Source organism: Ambystoma mexicanum, chromosome 4q (genome assembly GCF_040938575.1).
Source record: "Ambystoma mexicanum isolate Mex_15411 chromosome 4q, UKY_AmexF1_1, whole genome shotgun sequence".
Classification (NCBI taxonomy): domain Eukaryota; kingdom Metazoa; phylum Chordata; class Amphibia; order Caudata; family Ambystomatidae; genus Ambystoma; species Ambystoma mexicanum.
In genome coordinates, this window is record NC_090928.1 from 652,084,805 (window position 1) to 652,107,083 (window position 22,279).

Below are 22,279 nucleotides of genomic sequence, written 5' to 3' on the forward strand. Positions count from 1 at the left end.
CACAGCCTTTGATAGAGCTGATGGATCATTATTATGGGTTCCTTTGGATAAATTAGGCGTGGAGAAGGAGGTGTTGAGTCGTCTTGATCAATTACATACTAATACTAAGGCTTTTATTACATATGGAAAAGATTGAGCCACAACTGAATGTTTCCAGAATGATCAAGGTGTAAAACAGGGTATCCAGTGATGTCAACGAATACAAAACAGAGAATAACTTTGATAAAGAAACAATAATAACGAAAAAATATCGATTTTTTGTTTAAAATGTATATAGGTATGGGGTAAAAGGTTAAAACAGGTGGGGAAGGGGTTGGTGGGTTTTAAAGCATAGGCAAACGAGGGGATTGGGGTGGGGGGATTGGGGCTCAGGCCCGAAATAATGATAAATAAAACATTTCGATATTTTTTCATTATAAACGTTTTGTTATTGAAGCATTCTGTGTAATTGAATGCGTTGTAATCAAATGTAACCGTAAAACAGGGGTGTGTGCTTGCCATCATACGCAGATGACATTGTGCTCATTGGTCATAACACAGCTACTTTGCAAGCTCTCTTGAATGCTTATAATACCTTCATGGCCACATGACAAATGACAATCAATGTTGCGAAATCCAAAGTTATGATTCATAAAAATAATACAAACTTTTGCTCATTTTCCATTGATGCTAGAGATAGCACATGATTTTCATTACCTTGGTAAAATATTTTCAAATAATAACAATTAGGGAATTCACATTGATAAAAATGTTACAAATGTTATGTTAAATATAGCAGAGGTGCAATAAGCCCGGCATTGAAAGTTTCTTGATGCTAAACGTTGTGGTATAGTTAGATATCTTAGTGGTGTCTGGGCTTTACCCACGCGTTTACCTTTAGAGGTTGTCGAACAACAGTTTTTACTGGGGAAACATTAGTCGAGGGCCAATGAATTATTGTATTTGGAAGTTCCGATATCTCCTGTATCGCAAGATCTGGCATTCATGCCAGCTCTTTTATGGTGCTCGATTTGGTTAAACGATAAGGCCATACTGAAAAGTGAAATTCTTGCAGACATTTTTGCACTGGAAAATTTTAAGGACAAAAAATTGTTACGTGTTGAGAAGAGGTTGTTTTCAAGGGTATGTGTCATGCCGACATGTGTGCCGCACTCGCACAAGCGTTTACTTACATGGCCTGGCTCCTCGCAGTGGCAGAGGTTACTGGCTCTGCTCCTGGGTCCCAGGGGCTCCTAACCGTGGGGACACACGGCTCTGTACCCGCTACAGCAGGCAAATGCCATTTGTGTGGCACCTTCTATGAGAGGACTGGCACCAACCCTCTGTGCTTGCACAGTTTCCCAGGTCCTCTGCGTTCCCCTAGTAACAGGGAATGCCAGAAGCTGGCGTCTGTGTCTCCCACATTCGTCTGCTATAAAAGCAGAAAAACCTTGCTGTTCAGAGCGTCTTGACGGTCCAGGTCGAGTTGCTCACTCCACTCTGTCCTTTTGCTTTCCTGAGCCCTGAGCCTAGAGCCCTGTTCCTTGGCCTGCATTTCTTGCTCTGCCCTCTCCCCTGCCCTTATTCTACAGTGGTCTTTGTTTGCTGATCCTCATTCCTCCTCCTGTGTTCTTCCTTGTTCCAGTGCCAGCTCTGTTATTTACTAGGTATATTTCCTTGCATGTTTTCCTCTACCCCTCTTGCTTGCTGTCCTTGTCCCTTTGGGACATCTTCTCCTTGGTCCCTTCCTCTTCTGCCCTCAGAAGCCATTGTTCTTGGACCAATGTTCCCATCCTTTCATTGCCTTGGATTCTGCCACCCATCCCAGCTCTTCAGCAGACCGTAAATAGAGGGGTGCCAAAAACTCTGTGGTACAGGGAGACTGCCTCACCTTCAGGGTGGTGTTATCTTATACCCCAACCATTGTGGGAGTGGTCTCCTGTATCGCACAACCATGCTGCCATCAAGACAACATTGTGGCCAACTGAATCACTGCAGTTACGTGACGCAAATGAGGTGTGCATCTCGACAGTAGGCCTATTAAGATACTTTTTGATTCCTTCACTTATAACAACTCACGTTAAGGGGGTTCAAAGGAAGACCTTCTCAGACATGACTTACTCTTACTTAATGGCCTCTTGACAACAAAAATCGTATGTAAGATCTTTTCTACCTCATGCTTATGCTAAGTATGATTCTGAGAATAATAAGATGTATGTGGCTAACTCATCTTCAAGGCGTTATATAACCGTGTTCCGAATGTATCAACTGCCTTTGGTTGCTTATAACACAAAATGGTCTTCGGGAGGGACGAAGTTCTATCACTGTGCTTTTCAAACTGAAGATGGCCTTTTGCATTGTATGTTCATTTGCCCTTTTATGAAATCCCCAGGTCAAAGTATTTAAAACCCCTATTTAGGCTTCCTGGGTTTACTCCGTGTCATGTTGTACTGTATTATCTATTAGATCCTAAGGATATTTCTGTGTGTTGGAGTCCCAATCACTTTTTAACAGCTACCTTGCGGTTAAGTAAAAAGATATATTAATATGATAATTTTGATGTGTTGATTTTTATCTTGCTCTGTCTATTTTTATTTTGTATTTATTGTATTGCTCATAGCATGAACCTAGCTAAGAGCAGCCAATCGCCTTACAACAGGATTGTGCCAGAATTGGGATTGGCTTTTTATACAGTAATGCAGTAATGTTTGTGTATTTTATTGTTATTATGACACTTTTATTGTACGGATTTTTATCTTGTTTTATTAATTGCATTTTATTTGTACTGTTTGTTTGCTTAATGGATTTATTTTCAAATAAAGCATTCATATCATCAATATAATGAATCCAACATTCACTTTATGTTACTAACAGTTTTACTCTCAACAGCCTAAAGTGGACTCTGAGCAAGTATTTCGGTTTTTGGATGAAGCCTCTGTCCCAGAATGACATGCCTACTCCGGGTGTTCTACCTATGTCTATTGCATCAGACCTTTTTCAGGTAACTGGGTATTAAAGTTAGCTCCTACATGGAAGAGGTATTCAGATAAAGCGTGGACTATCGCCTGTGTTGATTAGAGAATAATATAGTGAGATGATTGAAATTTCTAATGTCACTAATGGGCCGCATTTCGCAATCCAATATTATTATGTTAACCAGAGCTATAAATATGTCTTTCAGGGTACACCTATGGCGTTTCCCAACAAGGTGTTTAAGAAACTTAAACTCACACTTCAGTTATTTTGAGACCTTAGTTCATCTAAGATAAGTTTAGGCACACTAAAGCTGCCGCACGAGTATGGAGATTTGGGGCCATCGATTTGGACACATACTGCATACAGGGCAGCCCAATTATAAACAATTATTTCCAGATTAGACCAACATGAAGAAGATAGGGTAACTAGGTTCATTGTGGAGCCAGTATCCCCAATACATCTTGTGAATATGCCCTACTTGAGCCGGAAGATGAAAAATGACTTTACCTCTGCATATTGCTACGATTATGGATTTATGGACTAAGTCGACTCACACATCAGATTCTGGAGAAATGTATCGCCCGAATTTCCTTTTGTGGCAAAATAAATTATTTTCCAACAACCTACCTTTGTTGTGTGAAGCGGTGTTAGGAAACATTTCCCTTAGGTGCAATTTTCCCTCCGTTTATGGGCCCGCCCAAACTTTTTTCTTTTGTTTGGCTTACCTAACCTGACTTTTGCAAGTGCAGCCCAGCCTTCATCTGCACTCCTCTGGGCTTTTGCTAATTTGTTATGGGGAAACTGACATGTCTTTCAGGCTGTCAGACTGGGAAACTATTTCCCTTAATCTTCGACTATGTTGCCATTTCTTGGTAACTTTTTATCTATGTGCCAAGTACCTTACAGTACCGCGCATAGGGGTCCTTTTGTTTTATGGCTCTAGCCACCGTCTAAGGATTTTTTGATGTTTGTACAAGTGTACCTCGGACAAACTGGTGGCAGCAGTTTACTTTTAAAGTATTTTTACTTTTTTTTTATGGACCAAATACCGCGTTTACTGTGTTTGGCCCAAGACTGTGGCCAGTGCCGAAAATGGCTGTGCCACGAAGTCTTTTGTTCTGTCCTTTGATCATTTTGGCCCTTTGCCTTCCCCCCAGGTCGAGAGACCTGGGTATTTCTTATTTGGGCATGCAGCCTCCAGCAAAAACCCCATCTTTTGCAGGCTCCTGCATGTCACGTGTGCTGGTGCCCAGGAAGAGGGTTATGACTGTCTGGTCCCATTCCACACTACTGCTGCCAGTATGTCTGGTAGGACTGAATGACTGGAACCACTGTGCGCCACGATTGGCCCACGCCTGGCATGCATGCAATAGAGCAGATCTTCCATTGGTTATCCTAGATTTGGGCACAAAAAGAATCTTGGATAAGAGAAGGGGCTCTGCATCCTTCCAGGTCAATCACCTGAAGTTCACACTGAACTATAGACAAGTATCCTGAATGAAAGAGCAGACCCGTGGAACCGCCTGAGACGTGCTGGAAGGTTTGGCACCCTGACCCCGCTGTTGTCCCATCGGACCCCTGTTTTTGTATCGTACCAAGAAGGCCTGTGAGGGTGCTTTGACCCTTGGAGTAGTGGGACCAACTACTCTCTGCACCTCCTGATTACCCTCACAAAGACCCTCTTCGGAAGTGTTCCTGGGCAATCCAGCAAACTGACAAGTTCAAACCAAGGGTATCGTACAGGAGCGCCGCTGTCCTGAGTTGAGACTTGAGACTTTGGGCATTGCTTACATGTGGTCATGGGCCCTCTCCCACCAAAACTCATTGTCCTAGCTCCCTTGGGTCGCAATGTGTAAAAGCGTGCCACGCCGCAAGTATTTGCGACCCTGTGTCACCCCGCTGTGGTGACTTTCGCTGTAAGTGCCTGCAGACCTGCCTCACCATGTCTTGAGACATGCTGCACCAGAACTATCCTTCTCCTTTCTATGAGAGCTGAGCAAAGGCTACTGTTCTGCCACGGCCCGTCCCGCAGCCACTGAGAGTCGGAGCTGTCTGTAACTGCAGGAGTGAATCCTACTAGCGAAGTGGACTAGACTGGCAAAGTCTGGTCTGACTGTGTCGAGGGTCCGTGAGTACTTGCATCACTTACCCTGGACCCCTGGCACATCCATCTGTTTTTATGCACGAGAATCCCTCGAAAGATACCAACCTTAGCTGTGCTAGCCTGCGCTCCCCAGCTATTCCCGAACTCTGAAAGTCGCTCTATCCGCAACGGTAGACCCTTCTCCAGGAGTAGGGATTTACTCTTCATCGCCTCAACCCCCTTCCTGGACAGCTACAGCTCCCTGAAGAGAACTCGTTCTTTGCTTTACGCACAACTGCGTGTTGTTAACGCACTGCTGTACATTTGAGCATAAGGCTCCTCACTTCTTAGTGCTGGACTGCATAACATCGGGATTGACATTCGAAGAACTGCCTAATGCGATATCTGTGTTAAACTTACCCCTTCTGTTGCAGGCTGTGGTTATTTTCCTCCTTTCATTAGCATTAAGCTATTTTGTATATATGTTACATAGTGAAAAGCGTGTGTGGTAACAGTTTTATTATTACTGTGGTTTATTTGTGTTTTGTTATAAAGGTCTATAATAAATGTATTTTTGATGTACATCTGTCTAAGAGTAATCTGTGGAGTTTTACTGTGTGTGCTCATTGCGGGCTACCCGGTCACTCTCACCCCTCCTGAGACTTAGTTTTGACCCTCTGCCAAGCTACTGTAAATTGTTCTGTTTTGTCCAGAAGGTCCCCCTGTTCCACTAAACTAGGGTGGCCTCCTAAACTTCTGCCCACCAGGTCAGAGTTTAGAAATCCATCTTAACAAGCGGCAGATAAACTTAAGAACAATCCCTTTGCCATTGGACAATTTTACGAAGATGACAGATTTGGCTCGTACTAAACGTTTCACCAGAAATAGGAATTAGAATCCAACTTAAGTTTTGGTGTGCCCGACGAGAGCACAGGACAAATGAGAAAAAGATTTAGGGGACAAAATGGAAGACACAGAGTAGATCAGAGCATGCATGCGCACTAAAAGGGTATCTAGGAATCTGAAACTCAAACTCATTAAATGCTTGCAGGAAGCACATATGACCCAAGCCAAAATTAATACGTTACACCCAAATACATCAAAAGCATGCCACAAAAGTAGTCTCAGGCCTGCACATTATTAGCATATGTGGTGGAACTGCACCTACATACAGACATGTTTGGACATCCGTGGAACATAACCCAGCACGCTTTTGTGACTAGACACTGGTCCCAGCTGTAAAACTCTACTTGCTAGGACTGGTTCCCATGAAGTAACATGGAAAATGAACAGCCAGGTTTATCAGGATGAGCCTAGCTTGGGCAAAATGGCAAGTAGCTTTACAATGAAAATCCACTAAAGAGTTAAACGCTGCTAGACGGTGTGCAGGCATGGGGAAATGGGCATGGGCTGATCGAGACCTGTGGATTTGTCAAAAAGTAAATGCAGAGGCTGAACAACTCTATCACATCTGGGACATTTTTCTGCTGCATATGGACCAAAGCTCTGATCAGCACACACTGTAAATGTCCCATTCTGAACCATGTACTACTTTTGAAATATACACATTAAATATCTAGTGGCTTGTACAAGCCAGATGTTTTAGAAAGAGGACAGTGTGAAGCCTGTCACGCCTATTGCCTATAATGCCATTTTGCGTATTTAAAGAAAATGCCAAATGTTGTCCTGCTGTTGGTTAGGGTGGGAGGGGAATTAGAAGAAATATGGATTCACTGCAAGTTGTTGAAAAGAAATGGCGCTCTATTACACTTAATAAAGAGATTAAATAAACAATTGAAAAGTGTTAAACGTCAATCATTATTCAAAACATCCTTTATGTATCAAAAGAAAGTATTCCTTCCTCAAACCTAATTTATAGTTATCATTCAAATCCTCTTAACATAGGAGAGGTATACAGCAAAGTAAGGCCCGAGTCAGTTCTTATAACTTGTATATGTGGGCCCTGTAGTAGATTTAACAACCATTTCCAAGCGCGACCCTCCCAACGATTTAACCAATCAAAAGACATGGAAGGAAAGAGGTCTGTGCCGTATAGTAATTTAGGGGTCGTTTTCTGGTTACATAGCAAAATTAATGGAACGCCCAGTGTTATGATTCAACGCTGGTGGATACTATGACACCAAGACCTCCTCTCTTCAGGTAATATGAAACTCCTTATTTTCAATGATAACTCTTGCAGCAGCAGATCATCCTGTCTCCGGGACCTCTTCCCACCAACCGTCCTATCATCGAATCTTAGCTCCCGCTCCATCCTCTCTCACTCCACACTAACATCTACTTCGTCCATCCTAGCCAGCTTGTGGCCACCAGTTTACACATACTTCTTATGGACACCTCCGCACATCCCACCACCTCCCTTCCTTTCCAACACAGCTGCAGTTCACCAAACCATACCTGCACACAGATTGATCCAAAACAGCCGCCCACCTTGACAGCCGAGAAGCCTCCATATTGTAAATAAATGTTTTCACCTTAGCAACCAAAGGAGGAATCATATTCACTTTCGCTTTGTATTGGCCCATGTCTCAGAAGGAGATTGTGATGCTAAAACCCAAGAATGTAATCAGATATTGTTCCGCCAATGGCAAACCATTCAAAACTTCTCTTTCTGTAGGATTTCCTTGAGAATCACACAATATATAACGTAACTGTGTTAATCAGCCAATCATTTTATTTAGAGTATTTCCAGATTGCACCCAGGCGTGGTGCTGAAGACCAATTTGCAGCTATCAAAGATCACCAAGTCATCAGCATATGCCAACCATGAAAACCTGAAACTACCCATCTTCACTGGAAAGTTGTTTAACTTTTGTGATGGAACAAAAAGGAGGGCAAAATACACCCCAGCTTGAGTCCCAACGTTGTTTCTATTGAGTTAAAGTAACTCCAGAATTTTATATATGCTTAATTACCGTCTTAGTAAAGAGAAAGATCAACAATTTCAAACGTCCTTTTGTGAAACCAAATGGGAAAGTTTATATCATAACCAATTTCTATCTACCCTATCAGAGGCTGCAGTAAAGTCCAAAAAGGGTAACCAAGATGGACTCCCTATGGTTCGAAAGCGTCTTGTGTTTGATAATATAACAGCAGTACTCATGTCCTTTCTGATCACTGTTCAATATCAGAGCAAAATATGATTTGCTTAAATTCATCTTTCAGGCTTATTAAGCAATAGGCAGGAAAATATGTTTGCTTGTGACATCCAATAGCTCTATAAGTCGATACGTTTTACAATCTTGCCTCCAACCCATTTTAAAGACAAGAATAATGTGGGATGCTGTCCATGTGGGTGGTAATCGACCGGTATAGATGATGGTATCATATAAAATAGATAATGTATGAGCCGATAGTATTGGTGCCATTTATAACACCAAATTAGCAAGCTCCTCAGGACTCAGGGGCTCTAGAAAATTTCCTTTTTCTTTAATAGTGATTAATGTCCAGTTTCATAGCAATGCCTCTCCAACACCACAGGAAAGAGTTTTTCATTTTAGCAGCACCTACATCGGAACCAGCACTCACCTCTGGATTGTATAATGGCTAAATGTTTTACCAAATGTTCTTCAGCAACAGGATGCTTTGTACATCAGAGTGCTCAGTCATTAATGCCCAGTATAAGTTAGTGCTTTTCTTGTTTAAAATCAACATCATTTCTTGCCATTTCTGAGTTGTCGTATATTTTCTAAGTGAGATCAACCAGTTCTCATATTGTGGCTTGAATGTCCGCTTTGCAATCATATATTGATCGAAAGTTATACCGTTTCTATTGCATGACCTGGAATCTAATAGTCTCAGAATCGAACTCAGAAGAAATCTATTACTAAGAATAGAGCATTTTCGTCTTCCTTTGTCTCCTTGTTGAATGGCATCCCAGGCGATCTTTCTGGGCTTCTGAAAGAAGCTCAAATCGGTCATTGGACCCAGGCTTTCGGGGGAAAAATGCACTGCAAATGGTGTATGCGTTGCTGCTGGCATAGGTTGTGAAGAGATTCATTAAGTGGGAAATGTTATTACCATAGTATCTTTGGGATCTCTTTTGGTTTTTCAATGTTGATACTGTAATTGTATTTTACACACTTTTTTGTATGCACTCTAATGGATTTATGTTCTGTTGTCACCTAATAAAAATGGTATAAATAACTGACTTGCACAAATATACACACACAAAAAGGCCCATCGGCATATGCAGTGGATTCACAGACACACACACAATCACCTTCATCCATCCACCCACTGACATATCCACACAACCGCAAACACCACCCCTGGATCCATCAATAACAAACTCGGTTTTATTTTTTTAAACGATTGTTTTTGCAATCTATGACAAGGCAGCTTGTACATAGCTGGTTCGCTGCCACAATAAATGATTGCATCGACGCACACCACGACTTGCTGGACCCTGCTGGCTACAAATCTGCCACAGGGGCCGGCAGAAGATGCCATGCGAGGTGCCCTTCTTTGGAACGCACTTCTCCAACATCTTTGTGACTTCAGCCACCTCTAAGCGCTATTGATACAAGCTCTTCTCCCAGGCTTTCGTCTTCCTTTTGGTTTAGTCGCTTGTCATGCGCTTGGAGGCTTTGTTGCGATAAGCGCCTTACAAGGACCCAAAATAAAAAAAATGAAACACAAGCAAATATACATGAATCAACAAATAAAAGCGATAGGCCCGATTACAAGTTTGGTGGGAACGATGAAACATGTGCTATTTGGAAACTTCATGATATACAGCTACATCGCTGCCAAATAACGAGTTTAAAGTCTGAAACTCTTCAATTCACCTGCTTTTGTGTGGAGATAACTAACTCCTCACAAAAGCATTCTCAGATGCCAGGGTTCCATGTGATTCTACGGTTCTATGTGATTTTATTGAGGAGATTTGCTTGAATCCAAATCCATCGAATTTCTTTTTTTCTTTTAAACCATTTGGCCGCAAATATATGATGGGGGACCCCCTGCAGCTACCCCTTATCCCCCTCCCACCTTCATTATTACCTTTACCCACCCCCACATATATTTGCAGCCAAATTCGGCACCAACAAAAATCGATGTATTTGGCTTCGACAAAATCTCCTGCGTTGAAACCTTGCTATCCCGATATTGCCACGTGCAGTAACACGCCATTTCCCTCACGCAGCCTTATGGGACTCCAAAAGGAGGAATTGCTGAAGGGGCCACATCCCTCAGGATCATGCAGACCCTTCAAGTGACTGCATGCGCATCACATGTGGGAGCGGTAATTATGTTTGGTGGTATTTCAAGAGGAAATACTGCCAAACTGTTAGTCAGTTCCTCTGCGTTTAAATTGTCTGCGACGCACACAACAAAACGTGTGTAAAACGGACATTGATGGCGTGGGGCAACTCTTCATAAAGGTGATGCATCTTTTGGTTAGAAGGACGCAACTCGAACCAAGACCTAACATCCAAGTGGGGCTGGAGTGGAGCGGAGGAAAGAAATTGCTAGAAAACCATTCAATTCAAATTCCTAAACAGTACATCCTCCCGTATTGCCTAGCGGGCTGAAGCACCTAAAAAGTACTTTAACACCGGAAATACGCTAAGCTTTAATATTTTCAAATTGGAGGTCGGTTAAAGACGATATTAGACCCAGACCAATATGACGAACTGAATGGCTGACATATTAGCTTGTTTTTGACGCTCTCCTCTGTTGGGCATAATATGTTTCGCATTCAATAAATTGAACCTGGGGGTTATAATATGTTTCTCATTCAACACATTTAACCTGGGGGTTATTTTTCTTAATTGATTTTCAGTCTTCCACCCCTGTCAATTCTTTTATTCTTTGTCATGAAATAAGAATTTAAATATATTTGTTTTAAATCCAGCAGGGTACAAATAGCACATATGCTTAAGTGTAAGACTACCAGAACAAGGGGGTGTGAAAATGTCAGATGGGTGGGAGGTGGGGCTCGCGGGTAGCATAAGAAATCAGAGAGAGACGGTCTTCCAGGACTCAAAGGAGTCTCCATAAAACACAAAACAAGTCCCTGGTCCCAGTATGTGCCCAAACCTTCCCCGAAATAGATAGAAAATACACCACATGTAATTGAAAGGGATTAATTTGACCCGATGTCTCCTCAGACTGTAGAACATTTAGTACTATAAACGTATCGATTGTTGTAAAAGATGTAAATCCGGCCAGGTTTTCCTATACTGCTACTAGTCAACTCTCCTATTTTTGCAGGGGTTTTTCCTTAGCTCAATGTTCTTGTACAACATATGTGACAAATCAACTTCCGGGGCACCAGTGGTCCAGTGATGAATATCGGTTTCTAAACCATCAATCAGCCCCACACCTCGAGTACGCCAGAAGGGTTCCAAACAGGTTGGAAAACGCAAGCAAATTATAAACCTCCTTGTCCAATTTTGGTAACGTGGACGGTACGGCAGGCTTATCTCCACAGGGTTGTGGATCGTTCGTAAGTTGCAACGCAGCAAAAATACAATTATTACCCAATGATAAAAGGGAATGTCCAGTCAAGGTTGTATATAAATATTTACTTTATTATTATTCAACAGACATTTCTAGGACACTACAAAATAAAACCCTGCCTGTAAACGAATGCAGAGGACAGACAGTTTCATGAAGGAAAAGGGATGCACTCTGGATACTGACAGGAGGGTAGTCGGTAAAGTAATTAATCGCAATAGTTCAAGGATACTTGGTTTTAACACAAAGGGAACAATGCGTCATAAAATGTCACTAGGGGCCTTCTGAGAAGGACCAGGGGAACCGAACCACAATGTACCTTGTTCTTGTAGAAGTTCTTGATGCTCAACAGGGTCGAGTCGGTTTCAGGGTGCTTTGCAGCTCCAGTTCAGAACGAGAGACAGCTGCGAGTATCAGGCGGCAGGAAGTTTGGGGAGCAAGGCTGGACAGACATACAGTGTCAGGCTGGACTACACAGCGGCTCGGGGTCAGGAATCTATGTCTCAGTGCTGGTCGACGGGTCTGAAGCACTGGTCGGGGCATCTCAGACGGCGTTAGTGACTGTGGCATAACAGTCAGCGGTGCAGTCGGTTGCAGCTCAAGGGGCTCAGCTAACTCGAGAATGTCCTTTAATGCGGATGCAGGTTGATGCACTCCTCCTAGCTTCTTCATTGGGCTTGTGTTGACCTTTAAGGCGGACGGCCCAAAGCTGAGGGGGGTGTTGGAGGCACCGGCCTTGTCCTTGGTTTGGTTCAGAGACTCTCTGGCACTTCCCACCTAGGAAGCTTGCTTGCAGAGCCTAGCGGGGCACACTGTGTGCTGGCTGGATACCGGTTCTGGAACTGCTGGAGGGTCCTCTGGATTCAGTATCTCCCTCTGCTCCCTGGGAGATGTTTAGGGGAGGAATCTTGCTTCTCTCTTTGGAAATCCTGGCCTTCCTTCACTGGAGGAGGCTGTAAGGCAGACTGCACCGTCAGCCAGGATCCCAATGAGTTCTTCCTGTTACTCCTTGCAAAGTCTTCAGATGATCTGCCCAAAACAGGGGCTCAACCCTCTTTTAAAGCCAAATGGCCCACAGGGATTAGTGTAGGCTAAGCCTACCTCAATGAACCAATCATGGGTCTCCACCAACAATCTCCTGTATGCGTGAGGTCTTAACCAGAGTGCTTTGCAACAGAAAAGGTAAAGGGGTGAAAACATGTAATACTAAGTCCCACCCATCATCCTATCTGTTGTGGATCAAACAAACTCTCTGGTTAATTGATCTCTCTGTGGTTCCTGATTAAAGCGGCAAGTCTCCCTTGAAGCTGTGGTGAGACCAGACTTTCGGTCGCCGCCAAACCACATACTCGTACCTTCTGAATGGGGTCCCCCTGTGAGGATGACTACTGTAAACAGCTGTCCTAGACGTGATAGGTCACTGCCCTTGATACTAAGAGTTGGAAGCTGGCATCAGGTTGACACAGAAGCATATCAAAGGTTTTTGGGTTTTTCCTGTTTTTTGTTTGTCCTGCGACGAGGCCCCCCATGGGCATGTTTGAATTAACTCTGATTAGTATGTGAAGCTGTCACCAGTAGAGCTAACGAAAGAGCAGGCGGATCCATGGAGCCTTTGTTACTTAATTAGGCTGGCCATGGCAGGAGGAAGGTTTTACCCTCCCCCTTCTGAGATTCCTTGATGTACTCTTGGCTGTCATTTCCCAACTAAATATGACAGGGATGACTGTGCTTGTAGGCTGTGACTACCCAGAGTGCACGGGTCTATGTGTAGGTCATGCAGTGAGCATAGAAAAATGTGTGCGGATTAGCCCCACACATTTTCTGGAGGATGATCTATCATTCAATTTCATTTAAAATTTCAAAAAAGCACAGGAGAGCGCAGTCAGTGTACCGATGGTTGAATTCTTCACAACATACCCCTGTATGATTTTTCTCTTTCTCCCTGTAATATGCTCCTATAAAAATTGATGTATTTCCCCGTCGCTCAGGGATGGCAGTGCACAATTGTCGTCATACACATCTGAAATCAATTTGTCCAAATTGGAATGGTCTGCCTTTGCATTCCTCCAAGCGTGGTGAAATGAAACACGCACGAACATACGAACTCAACAAGTGCGAACTGCAGACTGGTGCAGCCTTCTTATAGTGCTGACTAAGCGAAGCTCTAAAGTTGGAGAGCAAGCAGAAGCTGCGGTTTTGGGGTTGCGGGAAGGGACGGGGGTCTGTCCCGACTGACATTACCCCCTAAAATAACCCACTCTTCAATGCAAATGAAAAAATGCGTGTTACTTTCATTCTCTGTTTTTTAATGCATCTTTCCTTCTGTCAAGAAGAAGTTCATTGGGGAGTTTCTATGAGCACGGCGCTTCCCATGCAGGTCAGTTGGTTCATTCAACCACCCCAACGTGGACTGGAGAGGGGCCGCGGTCTATGGGAGTGAGGAGGCGCAGTCAGGTGTGGGAGGCTGGAGCACCTCACCACTCCCGCGCGCCTGCGGTATCCATGCGCACTGCACAGCTATTTACAGGGCAGTTAGTTACTGGAGGGGCGGATTGTGGACAACCATTGCTCTGTAAACTCCCAGGACAGGACCAATTGTTCTAAACGCAGCCTCTAAAACCCACGCCAGGATGGATGGGTCCAGCTGACAGAGTTACTATTTAACGGCTGGAGGAGGGATGGAGGGGTCCAGCTGACAATTACTATTTAATGGATGGAGGAGGGGTGGGAAGAAGGGCTCATATTGCTCCGACAAATCTGCCGAAAGCAACCTCCATCCTTCTGGACATGTCTCCTACTTTTAGTCTACCCACGTTTAAGGGGGGGAATTACCACGTTGAGCGGTATTACACACTTCGCACGATGGATTCAGCTCACAGTTAATGTACCCCGCTCCAGCGTTGATTTTTTTATTAAAGGAATTTGTGGAGAGGGCGAGGAGGGGGTTAGCCTTCCCAGGGGGATTTGTGGCTTAAAAAAAAATAAAAAATAAAACAGAAATGCCTATTGCCGTTTTAGAAACACGCGGTCAGTACAAATGTAGAAGAGGCTTGATTTGTAATTCAACCCGAAATTCATACCTCAATCTTAATATATCAATACGTGCATTTTTGGAGTAGGTATTTTAGATATATCAGCAAAATGGCCATGGTGTAACATTCTAGGAGCCTATTTCTACTAGATCCAGTTTCTGCCTCGCAGGTTTTTGGACAGCCATGAACTGCTTTTCAGAAAAAGCCCTTCTGTGTCTTGCTGTTGGGTGTTTATTGGCCTCAGCATTTGTATTCGTCGTTGGCATCTCCCTTGTGTTTTCAGGTGTACTGGGCATATATAACAGATCTATGACCAGTGTAAACTAAAGCGTTGGTAATTTTAATCAATTTATGCTGCTGTTAATATTTTTAAGGACTTTATAAAAAAACACGTACTTTATTGAGTTGTGTGGTTTTAAGTGGCATATTGTATGTGAGAGATTCAATAAGTGGCATATTGTATGTGAGAGATTCAATAAGTGGCATATTGTAAATGCATTAAATGTATTCAAGAAATATGACAAGGTAAAAGCTTCATACAACGAAATTAGACACAGGTTGCATAGTATTAAACACCAGGGGTCAGTCAGAAAGCATGTCCCGTGCCTGTGCAGAGCTGCCTCAAACGTATTTGAAGAAACGGGCAGAAGAACTGGGAGGGCACTAAAACACAGCTGGGCACATATGTGGACAAATTAACCCGGAGAACAATCTCCCGGACCCCTGTTGCTGATGAGTCTCAAAAGATCACCCACCTGAAAGCATAATGGGCTCAGCCCTCGCCAGCCTCTGTATGTCCTGGCAGCCTCACAGTGCCTGGAAACGCAGTGCGCTCCGGAGGGGACCTTGGCTTTACTCCTGCTGTTTGCAGCTGCTCTCCCGCTCACTTGAATGCCTATCTGTGGCTTGCAGCCACTGACCCGCGTGAGCAGATCTTTTCAGGGGGAAGAAGCCCACATGTTTTAGAAAACAGCCCAACACAGCCCCCTCCCACAAATAGAAGAGTGTAGGCTAAAATTGTTAATCGGGCGACTCAGAACTGCCAGAGAACCCAGTGTACGTCCAAACAGTGGCATCTCCAGGAAGCAAATTTAGGTTGGCATAAATGGGGCCATAGACAAAAGTAGGGGTCCTCCTATAAAAGGACAATGTGTATGTTGTTCCCAAATTGATGCGGGCAAAGTAGTCCAAAATGGCCCAGGGGAGGTAAAAATCGTGCATTTAAACAGCAAGCAATTCTGTTGTATATATCTTGATGTTAACAATGTCTCTCATCCTATATCGATATATCTCGCTATCCCTCCAAAACTCAATATACTGCCCAGTACACATAAATCACCAGTTGTTCACTCCTGGTTTCTGGCTTTCAAGGGCAATTTGTTCAGATGTTGCCTGTTGTCATTGACTGGTAGTGGACACCTGCCATTTTACAAGAGTGCCATTAATATCCACAGTTTGCAATGCCTTTTTGTGCATCTCGCATCTGGCTGCTGCTGAGGAAAGGAGGACAGCAGATTAGATCACCGAGCCCCCTGCTCCCCTCAGCAAAGCTGGGGGCTGGACTGGGAAACCCTTGTCAGCGGCGAGCTACCTGTCAAGACCCCAATTTTAATTTCAACTATCGGCCGGCCGGGCTGGCCCGATGGTTGAAATTCAAATTGGGGTCTTTTTTCACTGTGGCCTCACTCCCTCAGCCAGGGCTGGGCAATGCCGCAGGGCTGCCCAAGGCGAGGCAGGGTAACTGCTGTTACCATTTGGCAGGCCAGGGAGAGGGGCAGCCCCCACCCCCAAGCCTGCTCCTCTCCCCCCACGGACCCGGTGACACGCAGTCTCTGATGCACAAAAGCAAGGGAAGGGTGAGGTGTGAACAATCACCACACCCTTCCATGAAGCAACAAGGTGCTAAGCACCAGGAAGGCAATAATTAGGCAGGGTGCAGGGCCCCTCAGGGGGCCTAGACAGTCGGATTCACCGGCCTGGGAGCTGGACTACAACCCCCCCACTATGCACATCAAAGACTCAGGACTCCCCTGGGTCTTATAAATAAGAGCAGCACGCTCTAAGAAAACACTACTTGTTTGTGGACCCTGAAGGGGGACTCAAACAAACAGGAGGTTCGCTGTGCACTCAGCGTCCTCCAATCTTTGTTTCTTTACTTTCACATTTGCTGTGCACTCAGCATCATGTACTTCTTTATTTTTCGTGTTCGCCGTAAACGCGACGTCACTTTCTCTGCTTTGAACATTGTACTGTTCAATTGAGTCCCGGCTACCACGCTTTGCCGCAGCGTGAAAGAACAACAAACGTGTGAGGCCCAGCAGTGCCCTCCCATGGAGTCGTGAAGCTGCAGCAAGAGCTATCGGAGTGAAGCGCTGAAGGAAGCAACCCGGCGCCGCAGCAACATTGCAACATTATTTCAAGTAAGTCAGCCGCCAGGCCGGGCGGAGGCAATGGTGCCCACTGCTCATAAACAGCGCGGCCGAATGAAATAGACTAAGCCTCTGTTGGAGGCAAGACAACGCAAAACAAACAGGCCCGCTCTTACGCGGCCGACCCAGCTTGATAGGAGGGGTAGCGTACGCCACAGGAGGAAACTTCATTGATTTCGCTTCCAGTGGAAGCAAGGCAACACAAAGCGACATGGTCCGCGATAACGTGGCTGAATTTTAATGCCTAGAAACTAAAAAATGTTGCCGATTTACAAAACTGTAAAAAATTGTAAGATTAACAGGAACACGGGGGGCAGCCGGAGTAGAAACAGCAGGCAAATATGTTTCGGGTCCAGGAGCACGTGAAGGTTTTACTCTGTAAGGGTTGTGTTGTTAAATCTGCAAAGGTGCAGAAACCATAAAGCATCTGCAGACCCACGAGTCATGCCACAATAAGCCTATTTTGCAGGCGCATAACTAAGGAGGAATAAAAATTAACAGTATAACTGCCAGGCCACAAATCAATTAGTTTTCAGAATCATTGATACTTGTTAAGGGGTTTTTCATTCTACTAAAACAGTATAGCAGACAAAGTGCATAAAGGTAGAGGTATACAGGCACAACAACAGCCAGTTACCCAAAGCAAACATCAGCATAGACAAATTTTGTGCATATATCATTTTAATTGCACAAGCAAGTAAGCCAAATAGTGAATTATTAGTCACGGGTTCACGAAGACAGTTGGGTAATCGCACACATTTCAAAAGAGAATAAAGTATTTACAATTCTTTTACTTCTTTAGGCAAAGAATATTGACTCCCAAGCGAAAACCACAGGAACCCACAACCCCACCACAGAAGCCCAAATCACCCCACTTGTTGGCAGCAATGGAGGGAGCCGAACATTATGGCTGGGCTTGGGTCACGGAAAACATATATGGCCTACCAAAAGAAGGGGTAATCTTACCTCCAGGCCAGGAAGACGACCCACCACCAACAAAGAGAAGAAAGTCGACAGAGGGCATGGGAAAAGGTAACAAAAACAGAAAACTGTCAAAATTATGCGAAAACATGAGTGAAATGCAACAATTATTGCTTGAAATCAGGGGTAAACAGCTACCCCCGCCAGGGGGGACTGGTTCCCCAAGCCATACCACTCGAGACCGACATCATTGTAGACCACCCACAACAATATCAACAACACCTATGTCACCACCCTCAACAGCACCCCTGCCTCACACAACAACAGCACCAACAGCAGCCGCCACATGTCCACTTGCACCAACAATGGCAACACCAGATCCGACAGGAGCACTGAAAGCTTGGGCAAACCCCAGTGCAAACACACCGTGGCAGACAGGGGGAAACAGCAACAACCCATCAGACATCGTTATGATCAGCAGCGCCCAACTAGGCCTAAAGCTGAAATCCTTCCAAACTGAAATTCTGAACAGATACAAAAGATGCCTGGCATGGAACATTGACATTACAATCAAAGAAGCCATATGGGCGAAGGAGTTCATCGAAATCTGTTCACTTATAGAAGCCCAATGCAAAGGAAGAGATGCTTTTAGGGATCCCAAAAAGATAGAGGAAAAAGCCATAGCTAGGAACGCCCAGGTAGAAAAGAACTGGGACAATTGGTTACAATCTTTCGCCATCCTGGCAACTATCTACGAGTACAAATTCCCAGAGGATGGTAAAAAACTATGGGCATACATGGACAAGATCAGAGAAGTAAAAATAGCGAGAAAGGGGAAAAACCTGGCTAGCATATGATATTACATTCAGGCGGAGTATGTCAGAGAGGCCAGCCATAGAATGGGACGAGGTACAAAATGATTTATACATGCTAAACGCTGAGCCTCCATCAGAGGAAGAGGCCACCCAGGCAATACCCAAAAACAACAGAAACACACAGGGCCCCAGAATTTCTGAAAATGAAAAATACAAGAAGGGAGAGCAGCCCTTTCGGAACAACCAGCCATGGGCGGCTAAGTCTAATGCCCACAAGCAGAACAAAAGCTACTCCCTCAAAGCCAATATGCCATGAAGGAACTTTGGAAAAAACCAGTGCAACTGGGGGAAGGAATGCTGGTACAAACACACATGCACAAACTGCAACGGGGACCATGCAGCAAGCAATTGCACCAGACTTCCAGCCAAAAATGCAAAAGTCTAGCAGCTACCCCCCCACCAACCCCACTTTTTGGAACCAGGTAGAACCCCCACCAACCCCAACAAATTTAGAGATGTGTTGAGGAACTACCCAGACAAATAAACCAGCAGGGCTATCCTGCAAGGTTTCACCAAGGGTTTCATCATTCCCTTTAAGGGGACAGGGACACAAAAAATCCCAAAAAACCTGAAATCAGCCATGGACAACCCGGAAATAGTAGAGACCAAAATTGAGAAGGAATTACTACTAGGCAGGATTGCAGGCCCCTGGGACTCCATGCCTTCATGGAGTACATAGTCTCCCCACTAGGTTTGGTCCCCAAAAAAGAACCCAGAAAAATTAGGCTAATCCACCACCTGTCCTACCCAAAAGGCCAATCACTGAACGATGGCATCCTGCACACAGAATCTGCAGTATCTTACACACACTTCCAAGAAGCAGTAAGACTCATACAGGAGTGTGGTGTGAACGCCCTCATGGCCAAATTAGACATTGAATCTGCCTTCAGATTACTGCCAGTCCACCCAGACTCTCAGCAATGGCTAGGGTTTACTTTCAAAAACAAATTCTATATAGACAGATGCCTCCCCATGGGATGCGCAGTATCCTGCACCCTATTTGAGCAGTTCAGCTCTTTTTTCCAATGGGCATTCCAAAAACAGAGACCAGGAGCCAAAATAGTACACTACCTCGATGACTTCATGGTAATGGGACCAGCAAATTCTGAAGAATGCAGTAGAGCACTGGCCACGTTAGAAAAAATGGCCGCACAGTGGGGCATCCCCCTGGCAACAGAGAAGACGACCAAACCAGCCACCAACATAATCTTTCTGGGTATTGAAATAGATTCTGCACGGGGCGTATGCAGCATCCCAAAAGCTAAGATAGCAGAACTATTGGAAAAAATACAAGGCCTAACAACAAAAGACAAGGCCACAGTAAAAGAAATCCAGTCACTGGCGGGAAGTCTCAATTTTGCAGCCAGAATCATTCCCCAGGGGAAGATATTCTCCAGAAGTCTAGAACTAAAAATCAATTCATACACCAAACCCCACTTACACATCCGGCTACGCAAAGAGGTAAAACAAGATCTGGAAGTTTGGGGGAATTTCCTCAGAAACTTCAACGGGACCTCACTTTGGCACACACCATTGAATACATTGACAAAAAGGGTCCTCTTCACTGATGGAGCCGGGAGCAGGAGGTTTGGAGCCATCCTTGACTCAGAATGAGTGGCAGGACACTGGCCCAAATCATGGCAAACGGCAGGGTGGACAAAAAACATCACCCTCCTAGAAATATTTCTCATTTGGCTAACCATACACATCTGGGGCAGGCAGCTAGCTAACACGGAACTCTTGGTCTGGTGTGACAACATGGCTGTGGTAGGCTCCATAAACAGAAGATCTACCAAATGCCATTTAGTGCTGAAAGTACTACGAGCCATTACAGCAGTCACTCTACAGGAAAACATTGTGGTCAAAGCAAAGCACATCGTTGGAGCAAACAATAATATTGCAGATGCTTTATCTCGCTTTCAGTGGCCAAGATTCCGTGAGCTAGCACCACACGCCCGAAAACAGATGACGGCAATACCAGAAGAATGCTGGTCAATAATGGGAAAGTAAGAAACATGGCATCAACGCCAGCGCCAGAGAGCCCAGGCCGGGATGCCCAACAAGAACCAGGCACCTCAAAAACGGGTACCAACATTACGCTATCCACAGAGAGCACGAACCCTGGCACGGGGTTCCCATCAGAGATGGCAGAGAAGGCGCTGGCAAGCACTACCACAGCTCAGTACAGTAAGTGCTTACAAACAGTATTCAAAGCTACAGGTTTAACCATGTAGAATTATTAACGATTAAAGACATAGAAATATTTTTAGAATGGGCGCATGATCAGGGTTTCAAGAGAGACTGGGCAAAAAGACACCTGGTAGCAATTTCATATTTTTCAAAAATACGGGGAGACTCAGACCTCACCCAAAACGTTCTGATCTCCTATGCCATGAAAGTCTGGGGCAGAACAGAGGGACCTCAGGTAGACACCCGCCGCCCCCTAGATTTCAACAAACTAGTAAAGATAGCTGAGCAACTGAAGGCCATATGCTGGCACCCCTATGAGATCATGCTATTTAAAACAGCATTTTTTCTAGCGTACTTCTGGGCCTTCGCAGTAGGGCAACTCATTGCCTCCAGTACCAAAGCCAACAATGGGTTAGGCATTATGGAAGTCAGCGTTAGCATAGATATCCAACAGTCCAAAACGGGGGCCAAAATAGCCATAAGCATTTGCTGCATTGATGATGCAGCTAACTGCTCGGTGTGCATCACCAACCTTTACTATGCTCAAAGGCCAAGAGTGTGGGGGGTTCTTAATCCACAAGGATGCCTCGGCACTAAACCGCTACCTATTTAAAGGGGTGCTGCTGAAAGCAATCAGCAAAGCAGGATGGGATCCAAAGGAGTTTGGCACCCACTCCTTTAGAATCGGAGCCGCCACCTCAGCATGGCAAGGAGGCCTGGCACCAGAACAACTAAAAAACATAGGGGGATGGATGTCAGATTGCTACAAAAGATACATCAGACCACAGCTAATATACCCCTCCCCCCACTGCCCCCTCTTGTTTTCTCTCTACCGCTCCAGAAGCAACAGACAGGGAGAAGACACCACTCCGATCGGCATGGATAGTCGGTCACTCATTCGTCTTCAGGACAGGCCGATGGGTAGAAGAAACCAAAGAGGGCCCACCCTTTAGGAACACCATAGCTTCCTGGTGGGGATACAGAGGTCTTCTCTGGGCCAACATCCACGACACACTAGCAGAGCTGTTCGCATACAGAGACCCGCCAGAATTCCTGATAGTACACCTAGGGGGCAACGACCTGGTGACTGCAGGAAGGAGAAAACTACTTGAAGAAATTTGCTCCTCCTTAGCTGGCATTTCTCATAACTGGAGGGACACCGAAATTTACTTCTCGGCCATCCTGCCCAGAAAGAAATGGCAGGGGGCCAATTGTTACAAATCAATAGACATCTCTAGAAGGAAACTGAACAGGGGGCTAGAGAAATTCTGTATAACAAGAGGCCTGGGTTTCATAAAACACCCGGCCATCACC

The 22,279-nt window shown here is 44.8% G+C and overlaps 1 protein-coding gene across 4 annotated transcripts in view; it reads right to left on the reverse strand.

The window, feature by feature from the left end:
- LOC138467907 (coiled-coil domain-containing protein 102A-like) overlaps positions 1-15,453 on the reverse strand; it is a 458,996-nt gene extending 443,543 nt beyond the window's left edge. For 2 of the 4 annotated variants that reach the window (XM_069608225.1, XM_069608226.1), the window contains exon 1: positions 15,306-15,441. The gene's annotated coding sequence lies outside the window, so the exon portion shown is untranslated. Of the gene's footprint in view, positions 1-15,305 lie in introns of all 4 variants that reach the window. The other 2 variants (XM_069608227.1, XM_069608224.1) reach the window with 2 other exon arrangements.
- Between the last annotated feature and the right edge of the window lie 6,826 nt (positions 15,454-22,279).